The sequence below is a fragment of the Nannospalax galili genome, unplaced genomic scaffold (assembly GCF_000622305.1).
Source record: "Nannospalax galili isolate Female #2095 unplaced genomic scaffold, S.galili_v1.0 scaffold335, whole genome shotgun sequence".
NCBI lineage: Eukaryota > Metazoa > Chordata > Mammalia > Rodentia > Spalacidae > Nannospalax > Nannospalax galili.
The window spans coordinates 1,648,639-1,662,202 of record NW_008337842.1 but is presented as its reverse complement, the minus strand read 5'-3'; the positions used below and the strand labels follow the sequence as shown (position 1 = coordinate 1,662,202).

Here is a 13,564-nt window from a genome sequence, read left to right as displayed (position 1 = left end):
CTGGCTCTGTGATCTTCAGTTTGCCAGGGAGTTAGAGCAGGATATGCCCCCAAGTGACAGAAAACTCATAGCACTGCTACAAGGGGAACTATGAGCTCTCGCCAATTGGAAGGAATTTTGCGATGAGAATCTAAAAGCTGGAAGCCCTGGCCTCCATAAATTTCCCAAGACAATCCTCGATTCCAGATTGGACATCTTTACTTTCTGGAAAATTCTATCCTTTGCTGTCTGGGAATTCAGCCATGCCATGTCAGTCCTTCCGGCTGCCCTCCCTTCTATCAGAGTTGAAGGAGGCCAGAGTCAGTTTCTGGAAAATTCTATCCTTTGCTGTCTGGGAATTCAGCCATGCCATGTCAGGCCTTCTGGCTGCCCTCCCTTCTATCAGAGTTGAAGGAGGCCAGAGTCAGTGACCTATAAAGCCTCCTTCTCTTCTCAGGGTCTAGGACTCTGCACTCTGCAATTGCTAATAGGAAGTATTCCTTCCAGAAGTGGTTAAATAGTAGGAAAAGTTTTATTGGTTAAGAGCCATACATGTTATCTTCTTCATTTTTTATTGTAAACATGTAAAATGGACATTATCACCCCATTTTACAACTGAGGAAACTGAGGCTCAGGGAAATTAAGGGAGACTGAATGGAGAAGAGATTGCAGTGGTTATAAGTATGGACTAAGTTCATGAAAGCTGACTTTAAGTCTCATCAAGTGATTTACCCCTTGTGAGGAATAATGAGATCGTACCACAGTACCAGAGTACATATTAAACACTTAACAAATGGTATCTAGTGATGGTGGCCTGTTACTTTTACAGTAAATTATTTGCCCCCGATCCTGAAGTGAGATGTAAGACTGAATCCTCCATCTCCAGAGTCAGTGCACTTTCCATGAAGCTATGCCCTCGTGTGGGTATAGCTGTTCACTGAGCATCAGCACTACGACTGGGCACTTTTTAAATGATTCCACCTCAGTTTTCTCAAGAATCATGAACCAGGCACCATCACTCCTTATTTCTAGGACTTGGAGACCAAGTGAAAGGCTACTTGTTATCTATCTGGCTTCTCTTAGAACAGAAGCTAATTTTGACCTTTCAGTTTTCTAACACAAAAATGAACCTGTGAGCCCCCGTCTCTACTGGCCCCCAACTCTGCACCTAACACCTACTACATTCTGCATGTGCTCAGAAATCGTCAGGATTTCACAAGACACGAGCTGTGCTTGAATGTTGTGATTCCACGACAAGCTGATTTGATTCTGGCAAGTGCTTCCAAAGCCAACTTGCGTCTCGGTGTTCCAGATACTTGGTACCCCCAGACAGGGATAATAGAGAAGGCTCTGTTCTTCAGAACCTGAGATCAAGGAGAGTTTCTCTACTCAACAGGTGTGAATGGGTCAGATGGATGGGGAACTAATTACTAAGTCTCTGAACCCCAGTAGGTACCCATTTATTTTAAAAAAGCAGATCCTAGGCTGTGTGCTCAGCCTGGAGCACAAAGGCAGATGGCAGGCAGTGCAGGGGATCCTCAGAGAGTCACTGGGGACCCACTCCATCACAGTTTTTCCCAAAGGAATGGTGTTGGGGCTTGCTGTACCTGGTTTGATGTCATGGCACAAACAGAAATGCTCAGTTACTCAGGCAGGGCTATTTCAGGCAGGTGACCAATTTCTGCCATGGCGGAGGGCAGCATCACTTCCTACCGGCTTGTTTTGCCCAGAATTGAATGTTTTTCTGCCCTTTCACTGATTCAGTGAAGACAGTGGCCACCAAATGCCCATCCCCAGAGGCTTGACCTCAAGGCAATGCTGAGCCACCAGGGAGGCCATCAGGATTCTCTGTGCTAGCTGAGACCTGGCTCTCACCAAGCTTCCAAGGCTCTGGGTTTAACATGGACAGGCAGACTCAGATATGAAAGTCTGTTCCATGTCAGAAGAAGTGCTTTTGAAGTCTCTGCTTTCATCTCCTAGTTGCTTCCCCAACCAGAAGTGACAGGGAGGGATAAAATGCAATTTATTCATCAGTCCAGGCGGCTCATTTCCAAATACAATAGCTACGTCAGGCAGCAGATCTTCCTGGGAAGAGACAAAAGAGGAGGGGGAGGGGAAAAGACCATGAAAAATAAGCCTCCATGGAAAAGCAAGCCATTGGACAGGGGATTGATTTATAGAGTGACCACCAAGAGGTCCTGATTATTGGAACCAGAGAGTGGGCCAGGCACCTATACTCAGGACCTGTCTGAGAAAGAAGATGGCTACCAACTTGAGATGGTACTGGTATGGTACTAGAAACCAGACTTTAAAATAAGGGTTAAAAATAAGTCCACAGGTGCTGGGCCTCTGAGGATTCTGACCTCAGGCAAATGGTAGGGGCTCCCTTAGCTATTCCTCCAGCAAGGCATCTGAAGAGGCTGGGCTGCAGGGCTATGGGCATTTTCAGGCAATTTCCGTGAGGCTGGGAGAATCTTCTGGTGCTACTCTTGGGGCAGCAGAGGGTCATCACTTCTCCCACTCTGAGGCCTTCCGCTCCTGTGTAACATGAAGAAAGGGTTGCCTGCCGCAGCCTGTTGGTTTAAGATGAAAGAAAATAATGTGTGGAAAATTACAATGTGGTGTTTGGCATTCAAAACACATTTAAAATTTAAAAAAAAAAAAAAAAAGTGTTCCTTTTTCCTAGAATGCACAACCCCAGGTTGTTCTCCAGGCAGATTTTGAATTTACTGTACTGATCTCCATTTTGGATTCTAGAAGGAGCTCTCCCTCCTCCTCCTTCACCCTCAGGCATGACTGCATCCCTGTTCCTATCACACCCTCTGCAGCACCCATCACCAGGCAGGAGTATGCTTAGCGAACTCATGTTTGGATCAAACCCCACATGAGAAAATCAACATTGATCTGAACTGAGCATCACCATCATGAAATGAACATCTGGAATTCAGGGATAAATCTGAAATGTTTCCAGCAATTGTCATTCTTCCTTCTGCCTCACTAACAGCTTTGGTTGTTAAGTTTCAGAACCTTGGCATTGTCATTCAGCAGCAAGGGGCTCTCTGTTGCTGCCACGGGCCCTGAGCTTCTGATGGATGTTCATTTTCAACTGGGGTGAGTGGGAGAGCAGATTATTTTATGTAAGGTGTGCCTCATTTGTTTCCAATGCATTTTTCATTTCATGCTCATATTTTTATTATGTCTTAACAGAAGACAGTTTATCATGGATATTATTACATGTGATTTTTGATGTTTTTTCCTTCACATGGAGACATATTTCTCTTAATTGAAACTCCAAAATTTAGAGAATTTGCAGCTAGGAAGAAATGGCTCAGGATCTAAATGGAATTTAAAATAAAAATAAAAAGAACACTAACCACAAATTTTAAAGGTCATTTTGACTAATGTGATAAATGCTAAAATTGCAAATAATTATACAAAAGATAACAATTATGATGAAATTTAATCTCTATATTCAGCTTGTGTTGTTATTTAAATTTTATAACCATTTCTTCACTCATGAGGGATGGAAGCTTCTTCCTAAACTTACCTAAGTAGCACATATCCATTTTCTTTCTCCATCCAACTCGCCAAAGTTCTGAACCATGTTTTGCACATAAACGTCGCAGCCTTTACAGTGGCCATGAATTGTTGCACCATTTAATTTTGTAATAATGAATTTATATTCCTCCACAGATTGACAGAATTCCAACACATACATCACACAGGAGTGCTTACACTGCGATTTTCATATATGTGATTACCTCCATACTTATGTTTCAAATGGAAGGTTTAAGTGGAAACAATCCTAGTGGAATACCTGTTTACATTTCCAATGTGCTATACTGGCTCATATGTTAGCAACTTATATGATCCCAATAGCTCTGAAAAAGCTTCAGAAATAAAATTGAATGTGTACTGAACTCCAACCCTCCCCAGTGCTGGCATATTTAGTACAGAGGTGGAAGTCAGCACCAGGTGTTACCCAAAGTAGTATGCTGGGCCCTGCCATCATGGCCTCAGGACAACTGTTTCCATGGACTCAGCACTGTCCATTGCCTTGTCAACCCTCTAAAGTCATGACCTGCCTTGGATCAGAGTTTCTCCCAACCTCCTTCAGAAAATTTGTGGTTGCCCTACTCATAGGCTGTGATGACTTCTGTGATACCTTCCCTAATATCAAAGCTCTTCTTCACTTCCTCACACTCTGTCTATCTTTATTCATTTCAGAGAAGCCACCTTGGACTGGTAGAGCTCCTGTTGTCATCTTCTGTGACAGGCTCACGTTTTTCTGTAGTTCAGTGACCCTCGCTGAACACCTCTGGTCTCCACTAAACATCATAGATGTTTCCAGGGAAATAAAGGTTAGAATGACATCAGAACAGAGTAATTAGTGCACATCACAGCTCATGAGGGTCTTCATGACCCACCTAATGGCAAAGGCACACAGAAAGGTATTTTGAGAAATTTTCTTTGGCTGAGAGGCAAACTTGGAGTCTCTCATGCATATGCATATGTATACATATAATTTTCAAGTAAGTAGACATTAAATAGACAATACATCTTCAATAATTATCTGTTTTCATGTGTCTTTTTTTTTTCATCAGCCTGCTGTTGTACTCCAATTCTTTTTTTTAATGGTGCTGGGGATTGAACCCAGGGCCTTGTGCATGCTACACAAGTGTTCTACATTGAGCTACATCTCCAGCGTTCCTGTGCCCAAATCTTAAAGGATAACCTGCTATATCTAAGGAGGATCATAAACATGAGATGAATGAAGAAGTGAAGAGTCATCAAAAGGAACCACAATTCCCCATGTTCACAGTTCCTGTGGAGATGGACAGCTGGTCCAACATAACCCTCCAGGCATTGGCTACAGTTCTGCCCTGGAGACACCCCTTCATTTGCCTTTCCAGTGAAGCGGAACTTCTGAAGCTCTCAGCCATTGTGTTAGGATCAGGGCTGGACACAGATGGAAGAAAACTCTCACATACTTAATGTGGCTCAGAAAGGAAGGGGTGCTGCATCAGCCTGTTGTGGGCCTGGTCCTAATTCTATTTTCAGTTGCTCAGCCTTAGTCTAAGGTGCCACATAGCACAAGCTGCTATAGTTTCTCACTGTAGGATCTCACTTCATGCTGGGATGGACCAAGCCTGAGTTCCTAGCATTATGCAGATACTGAATGCTGTGCTTGGTTTGGTGAGGCCAGAGAAGCCAGTAGGCCCTTTCCCCTCCATGAGCTCACAGTGTGTGGACCACTGTCTTTTTCTCTCTTCATGCTTTCCCACCCTTCCTGGCTTGCTCTCCATTTCTCACAGTTGGCCACTCTCCTGGAGTAGTCTATATTTAACTCTCTAAGGCTCATTAACTACAAAATCCCTAGCTTCACCACCAGACCAATTCAGAGGAGTTATTTTTTGGCTACAGTTATTCTTCCTTTTGAATATTAATTTCCTTTAACACTTGCCCTATTAATCACTTTAACAGTGAAATTAAGACAATTATTTTAATGAGGTAATGGGTGATAAAAAGCAGATGATACACATTTATTACACAGTAGGCCAGAACGTCTTGATAAAAGTCAGCCTTGTCAATAATATATTAGGTGGGAATGTGCTCCAGGAGTGTCAGGCTAAGGACTGCTCTGTTTCACTGATTTAAATATGCCCGTTCTTAGCATGCTGAGTTTATGCTTTTGAGCCCCGTAAAGTGGAATGCTGATCACTAAGAGTGACAGGTTATTATTTTCTTCTGAAATCCAGGGGTAGCATCTAGAGGCTGGGCCCTGGATGGCAGCTTCTCCCTGCTCTGTCCTTAAGTGATATTCTTCCTCATTCATTGATTTCTGACTGTAGTCTTCTGTTTCCTCAGCTTCTAGCTTCCACATTTCTTCCACCTCCCATCCCTCCCCACTCAATCTTGTCTATTCTCTTCCTATTGTCAAGAGAGTTCTGTCCTTATGCAACCGTCGGGTTCCCCAGCCAAGAGAGCAGAAGTTTAATGTTAGATCACAGAGAGGGAAACTGACCAGAACCCAAGTAGTTGTAAGCATCAGTCCCCACTCACCAAAGCCAAGAGCCGTTCTCATGTTCTTGTCTCTGTCCAATGCTCCAATGTCTACCCCTCCCATTGGCTGGGAATCACGTGAAAAATTCTTGTGATGAGAAGTTCATCTCTTTGGCTTGAAAGTGAAGCAGTTTCAGTAATTCTGTTCTTAAAGTTTTTCTTAAAAGAGCTGAAACCAAAGATTCAAATAATAATCATATACCCATGTTCAATGCAGCATTTACCACAACAGCCAAAAAGATAGAAGTAGCATAACTCTTGTCAACATGGATAAACAAAATGTAGTATACTCATATATTGTAATTCTATTCAGTAAAGTTTTTTAAACATTTTTATTTTTTTTATTTTGTGTGTATGAGTGTATTGCCTGCATGCATGTAAGTACACCCATGTCATGCAATGCTTGTGGAGGTGAGAAGAGGGTGTTGGATTCCCTTGGAACTGGAGTTATTGTCAGTTGTTAGCTGTGATGTGAATGCTGAGAATCAAACCTGGGTCCTCTGTGAGAGCAGCCAGTGCTCTTAAGTGCTGAGACATCTCTCCAACCTAGAATTTTCAATATATGTTACCACATACATGAATTTTGAAAGGATTCTCCTTTCAAAGTAAAATTATCAATACATAGAATCACAAGGGTTATGTGATTTGACTTACATACAATACCTAGAATAGGTCAATTTAAAAACATAGAATACATAAAATATGATACCAGGGTGTACAGTGGGAATAATGGTGAGTTGGAGATTGATGGACATAGAGTTTCTGTTTGAGGAGATGAGAAAGTTCTGGAAATGAGTAATAGTAACAGTTGTACAATATTATGAATGTTAACACCACTGATTCCCACACTTAAAATGATTAAAATAACATATATATAAAACATTTTCTATCTTTAAGTTAGTATACAAAGCAATTGGTTTCCGTGTGACATTTTTATACATATATCCTTACACTTTGTTTTTACTCATCCTCCCCCAGTACCCTCCCCCCAGTTCACTCTCTTGCTGGTCCCCTTCTTCCCATAAGCAGTTCTCCCCCTCCTTTCATGTCCCATACTCTGTATTCTATAATAAAGTGGGAAATGGCAGAAAGGGAATTTTATATAAAACCTTCTTTTAAAAAATTATCATAGGGGCTGGAGAGATGCTTCATTTCATCACCTCGTGCAGAGGAACAAAGTTTGGTTCTCAGCACCCACATTGGACTGCTCACAATCACCTATGACTCCAGCTCCAGGGAATCTGATGCCCTCTTCTGGACTCTGCAGGCACCTGCACACACATATGCCCATATACAGACATATACACACAATTAAAAATAAATTAAATCTTTTAAAAATAAAAATAAGCCAGGCACGGTTGCACATACATTTAATCACAGCACTCAAGAGGCATAGGCAGGCAGAGCTTTGAGATTGAGGCCAGCCTGGTCTATACAGGGAATTCCAGGCCAGCTGGGGCTATAGGGAGACCCTGTCTCAAAAAAAAAAAAAAAAAAAACCCAATTAAATAAATAAATATAAAAATTTTTAAAATGCCTTTAATATTTTAATCTTTGGTTTATTGAATATAACTTATAATAGAGGAAGTTTTCAAACACCCCCCACAAGCCAGTCCTTTCCGCAGAGGGAAATATAGCCTCCTCAAATGATTCTGTTCAAGGAATAGTTAACATTTCTTACCAACTGCCTTCAGCACCTTCTACCCTTCTTTGCAGCAGGTAAAACCCAAAAGCACATGAACTTGAACAGTTTCATTAAGGCCATTCGGCTCCTATGGAGCATTCTGAACTCAAGCTCCCTTCTGGGGCTATAGGGAGACCCTGTCTCAAAAAAAAAAAAACAAAAAAAAACCCTAACTAAATAAATAAATATAAAAATTTTTAAACTGCCTTTGATATTTTAACCTTTGGATTATTGAATATAACTTATACTGAGAGAAGTTTGTAGAACAAATATATGCCTCTAGATGCCTTACCACAAAGCGAGCATTCCTGTAACCACTCCCCAGGTAACAGAAACAGCACAGTCAGTCCTCTAGAAGATAACTTCTCCTTCTAGTTACTTCCCCTCTATCCCACACCTTCCAAAGATGACCACTGTTATAAATTTTTGTGCTTATCCCTTTGTTGTTCTATTTTTAAGTTTTGCCATCAATGCCAGCAATGGTAAACACTGTAGTTTAGTTTAGGTGGCTTTTGAAATCTTTATGTGCTCTTTTGTGTCACTGCAGTATTTTACAAAAGTTTATTTGAGATTCTCTCATGAGTTTGTGTGAAGCTGTAGTTCTTTGTTTAATTGCTATATAGTATTACTTCATGTGGTTATACTACAATGGATGCATCTAAGGAACTCTTGATGGGCATGTGGGCTATTTCCAGTCTAGGGCCATTGTACTCTGCACATACTTATCTGTGACTTCTCGTGCAAGAGTGTTCAGTTTGTAACTAGGTAGGGAACTACCAAGATGTAAGCTATTCAAACTTATCAAAGAATGCCAGCCTCTTTTCCCATTTTCATGTCTACCAATAACAACAGAAGAAAACTAAAGCTCACTTGCTTGTGTGCCAGGAATTATGAGTGAAAAGGAAGGGACTCCCCTCCCCTAAAGGAATAGAAACCAAGATAGACACTGTCAGTGCTTACCTGGGGGCCCATTTTCCCATTTTCATGGGCCCCAACTCCATCACTGGTGACCTTAGCTTTCAGTCACTATTCTAGGCTCTGCTTAGAGATTTGCTTGTAACTGTTCACCCAAGGTGTGGACAGCTCCATGTCTGGTGAGTGAGCTTCCCCTGTCCCCCACTGCTCAGCCATTGACGAGCAGGTGTATAATAAGCAATCAAGACAAATTTTGAGGCTTATTAAACACTAGAGCTCCCAGGTAGGATCAAGGCAAAGCCACCACCATGAAACGCTGCCTACTTCTACCCTGCCTTGGTTGCCACTTTCCTGTCCCATTTCTCCTCCCCTCACCCTTACTGGGCCTTCTTCGAGAATTGACTTGTAAAGAAATTCCTTGTCTGAGCATCAGCTTCCAATGAATCAAATGTAAGAAAAGAGCCCGTACCCATGAGAAGCCAAGTGTGAAACCTTAGGTACAGTTTCCCTCTACAGGCTCAGCTAAGGCCTCTATTCTAAACTCTACTGTAAAACATAGGTTGAATTACTGGGTTCAAAGATGAAACTACAGTTATATGGGAATCATCTCCCCCGAAATATGACCAGAAAGAAAGAACTAGGCTCCCAATTCTTAGAAAGACCTAGTATCAGAATTCACTTTATGCCAATTCTTGAGTATTGATGGAGGAGTATGTGTGTGTGTGTGTGTGTGTGTGTGTATGTGCGTGTGTATGTGTATATGTGTGTGTGCTTGGGGGTGGTTAGCAAATCAGTGTGATAAAGGAAAAAAAATTGAGGTAGACTCTGAGGTACTGATGGGAAAAGAATGAAGATTTAATCGGCTGGCATGCATGGCTGTTATGCCACAAAGTCAGGCTGTGATGCTGACAGGAGCTGTGTGAAAAACACAGGGACAAGCCTATATCCTTCAAAGCAACTTCATGCACAGAGCACTTCCGTGGGGCTCCTCCATCCCCACAGCAATCTTCAGTGTTATGTACACGTAGTTCTCTTATACGGATAGGAAGGAAAGGTGAGAAAAATTAAAAGTCTGGGGAGATGCTCAGTCAGTGAAATGTTTGCCACACAAGCATGAAACTGAGTTGATCCCCAGAAACCATGTAAAACAGTGAATGTGGTAGCGAGTGCTTGTAACCCTAGCACTAGGGAGGCAGAGACTGGCAGATCCCTGGGGTTCACTGGCCATCCAGCCCAGCCTACTTGGTGGGGTCCGGGTTCAGTGAGAAACGCTATCTCAAAAAACAAGATGAACAGTCCCTGAGAACAGCACCTGGGGCTGTCCCCTGGCCTCCATCTACATAGGGTTCTGAGAAACAGAAACAAGGAACACACCTTAGGCAGAAAAAAGCTGTCACGGGAGTAAATGAAGGATGCGTGAGCAAGGTTGGGCAGAACTTCCACGGTTTGTCTAGAGGGTCCTGACAGCTGGGAAGAGTGAAATGGGTGATCTGCTCAGTCTCTAAATTATGGCCAGATTCATGGAACATGGTGCAATATGTTCCTAGTCATCACATAATCACCTTATACCATAAGTCCTAGTGAAATAGATGTTCCCACAAAGGATGCTGTGTGGTCGGCTTCTAGAACTGAAACCTGGGAAGGGCAGTCTAAAGCGTACCCTAGAGCCATCTCAGAGCATGCTTGTGGAAAAGACCTTCCCATTGTCTGCAGCGGATAGGGAGGCAAGAGACTGTGGAGGATGCAGGACAGGAGGCCAGCTTGACATCCACTGACCCCACACTCAGAAACATCATTCAGTGAACACTGAGTATTTACTCTACATTGGACTCTCTGAACAGAAATTTTTACTCTGGAGTGTAAAAATCATTGCACAGATCTGGCTTCTGTCTCTATGGAGCTCATGTAGTAAGGGTCTTGACTTGATGCATGAAGAGGGTGACACCTCCTCCTTGTAGATTGCTGCCTCTGAGCTAGTCCTTCAACACTGCCTTCAGCTAACCACTCCAATGTTCTACCAGGCTCATAGTGTCTGGATGGTGCACAGCACAAAATGACTAGTTATTGGACTTGTGCCTGTAAATCTTTTGCTGCACAATGTAGCAGCTTGATCCGTCAGAACGGCATCTGAGATCCTATTAGTGGACTGAACACTAAAAAGTCTGTCTGATACGGAGGCTAGCTAGCTGTGTTCAGAAAAAGCAAACCAAAACTTATGATACAACTCTAATCCTATGAAACTAAGCCCCTGGCTCTCCAGGAGGGAAGAAACCTGGTGTAACCAACTTGCTATTAAATGGCTAATTGGTCTCATTGAGGCATTTTGAGGACTAAAAGTATATTGAGGACTGAGCATTGGTTTCCTTAGGATGTACTGAACAGTCAGTATTGGTTTCTGTCCTTAGCAGTTTGATATTCATCAGTGGCAATAGCTGGATCAGTCTTGGCTGGAGTGAGTCCATGGTAAAGCCTTCATGTCCTGTGCCACTATTCTGTTCTGTTTATTCTGTTCCCACTATGCCAGCACTAGGGTGGCCAATGGCAGAGTGTAGCTAATTTCAGCCAGTCAGGTCACTTGTTAACTTGGTGTTACTACAGAGACTTCCTCAACCCAGTATTCTAATTATAATTACAGATGCATATGAAGTTTTGTGAAAATTTGAAGCAATCTCATGCCCAAAATTCTGCTCCCTGGGTGAATATTCCCTCACCACTGTCCTCATTTTTTAAAACTATCAAACTTCCATTTTGAGATAATTATAGATTCACTTTTTTTTAAGTTTGGAGAAATATCTATCCTCCACCCTGTTTTGTGGAAGGGCTGCGTCTCATGGAATCATGAACATCGAAACTAGGCTAATGACATTAACATAGTCAAAATACCACAAGGATTCTCCATGTTGCTCCAACTCACCCCCATCCCCAGCCCCCTGCAACCATTAATCTGTTGTCCATTTAGTTTTGTCATTGAAAAATATTATATAGATAGTGTCTAGGCAAGGTGACTCATACCTGTAATCTCAGTACTCAGAAGGCAGGGGCAGTAAGGATCACAGATCTAAGGGATAGCCTGGAATATGCAGCGAGATCCTGCCTCATAAAATAAATTTAAAACGAGTACTATATAAGTGGAACCATGCCGCATGTAATATTTTGAGATTACTTTGATTACTCAACTGACCTAAGTTGCACATATCAATAGTTTCCCTTTTGATTGCTAAGCAATATTCCATGTTTTAGATGTACCACAATCCCTTTATTCATTCACTGTTTTGAAGGAAGTTACAAATAAAATTGCCATAAATATTCATGTACAGAATTTTGTATGAGCATCAGCCTTCCTTTCTCCAAGATAAATGCCCAAGAGTGCATTGCTGGGTCCTATTTGATAAGTTGCATGTTTAGCATTTTCTTAATAAGCCATCAACTTGATTTCATAGGGCTGTACCTACTGCACATTCCCATCAGTGATATATGAGCGACCCAGATTCTTTTCATGGTGTCAGCACTTAGTGTTGTCACTATTTTTTATTGTCATTTTGAGTGATGTACAGTGATGTCTCATTATGGTTTTAATCATCACTTCCCTAATGGCTAGTCATTTTGAAGGTCTTCTGTGCTCTTTGCCATCTGTGTATTGGCCGTGACATGCTTTTTCGTGTCTTTGCTCATTCAGTGGTTGTATTGCTCAGTTTAAAATAAAATTTTGTTGCCGTACATTCATCAGCTTTGTGGTGTGCTCTGTAGTGTCATTTTCATTCAAGGGTATTGTATTTGGCTGAGTTTCGAGAGCTCTTTATATAGTCTGAATATTAGTCCTTTGTTTCATGTATGGTTTGAGAATATTTTCTCTCGGGCTTCAGTTCACCTTTTCATTTTCTGAGAGCCTTTTCATCCAAAACAAAAGCTGTTAATTTTAGTGAAACTCAATTTGCTGATTTTCTTATTTTATGGATTATGCTTTTTGTAAGAAATTCAAGTACTCTTTGTCCAATCCTGAAGCTATTTTCCTGCTTATTTCCTAAAAGGGTTAGTTTCCCATCTTATACAGAAATCCATGATCCACTTTGAGCTAGCTCTTTCAGAACTTGCGAGGTTTAGTTCAAGGGTTTTCGGTTGGTTGGTTTGGAGATTTTGCTTGGGAGTGTCCCATTTCTCCATCATTGTTTACCAAGAAGCCACCCATCCTTTGTTGACTAGTTTCTATGTTCTAGTTTCCCACATTTTTTCTTTTCCATTTTTCTATTCCTTGGCTAACCCTAAACGACTTTGATTGCAATAGATGACTAGTTAAGTCTTAAAACCAGGGAAACCTGGGTTGGAGAGTTGGCTCATCAGTTAAGATCACTTATTGCTCTTGCAAAAGATTTGAGTTCTGTTCCCAGAACCCATGCTGGGAAATACATAATTCCCTATAACTTCAGCTCCAGAGCACGTGAGTCTTTATTGGCCCTTGTGGGCATCCCCACACATGGCAGACATTCACACACATACATAAGAATAGAAATTTAAAAATAAATCTTTGGGGACTAGAGAGATGGCTCAGCAGTTAAGAGAACATACTGCTCTTGCGGAAGACCCTACGCAGTTCTTCGCACCCATATCAGGTGACTCATAACTGCCTGTAATTCCAGCTTCGGAGGATCCAACACCCTCCTCTGGCTTCTGTGGAAACCTGTACTCATGTGCACATCCCCACACATATTCCCAGAGTTAAAAATAAAATAAAACCTCATAAAACCAGGCAAACTGATTTCTCCTACTTTCTTTTTTTAAAATTATTTTAACTATTCCAATTTTAGTGTACACACACACACACACACACACACACGTAATAATCTTTGTGAGACTTTGAAAGGAATCACAGTAAACCTGTGCATCGATTTAGGATTGATACAGTTTCTATGGTGAATTTTCCAATCC

The 13,564-nt window shown here is 41.7% G+C and overlaps 1 long non-coding RNA gene across 1 annotated transcript in view; it reads right to left on the bottom strand.

Moving 5' to 3' along the window:
- Positions 1-447: 447 nt before the first annotated feature.
- LOC115070309 overlaps positions 448-13,564 on the bottom strand; it is a 15,406-nt gene continuing 2,289 nt past the window's right edge. Inside the window, exons 2-3 of the long non-coding RNA XR_003849484.1 lie at positions 6,043-6,211; positions 448-2,552 (exon numbers count right to left, since the gene is read on the bottom strand). This is a non-coding gene — a long non-coding RNA (uncharacterized LOC115070309). The remainder of the gene's footprint in view (positions 2,553-6,042; positions 6,212-13,564) is intronic.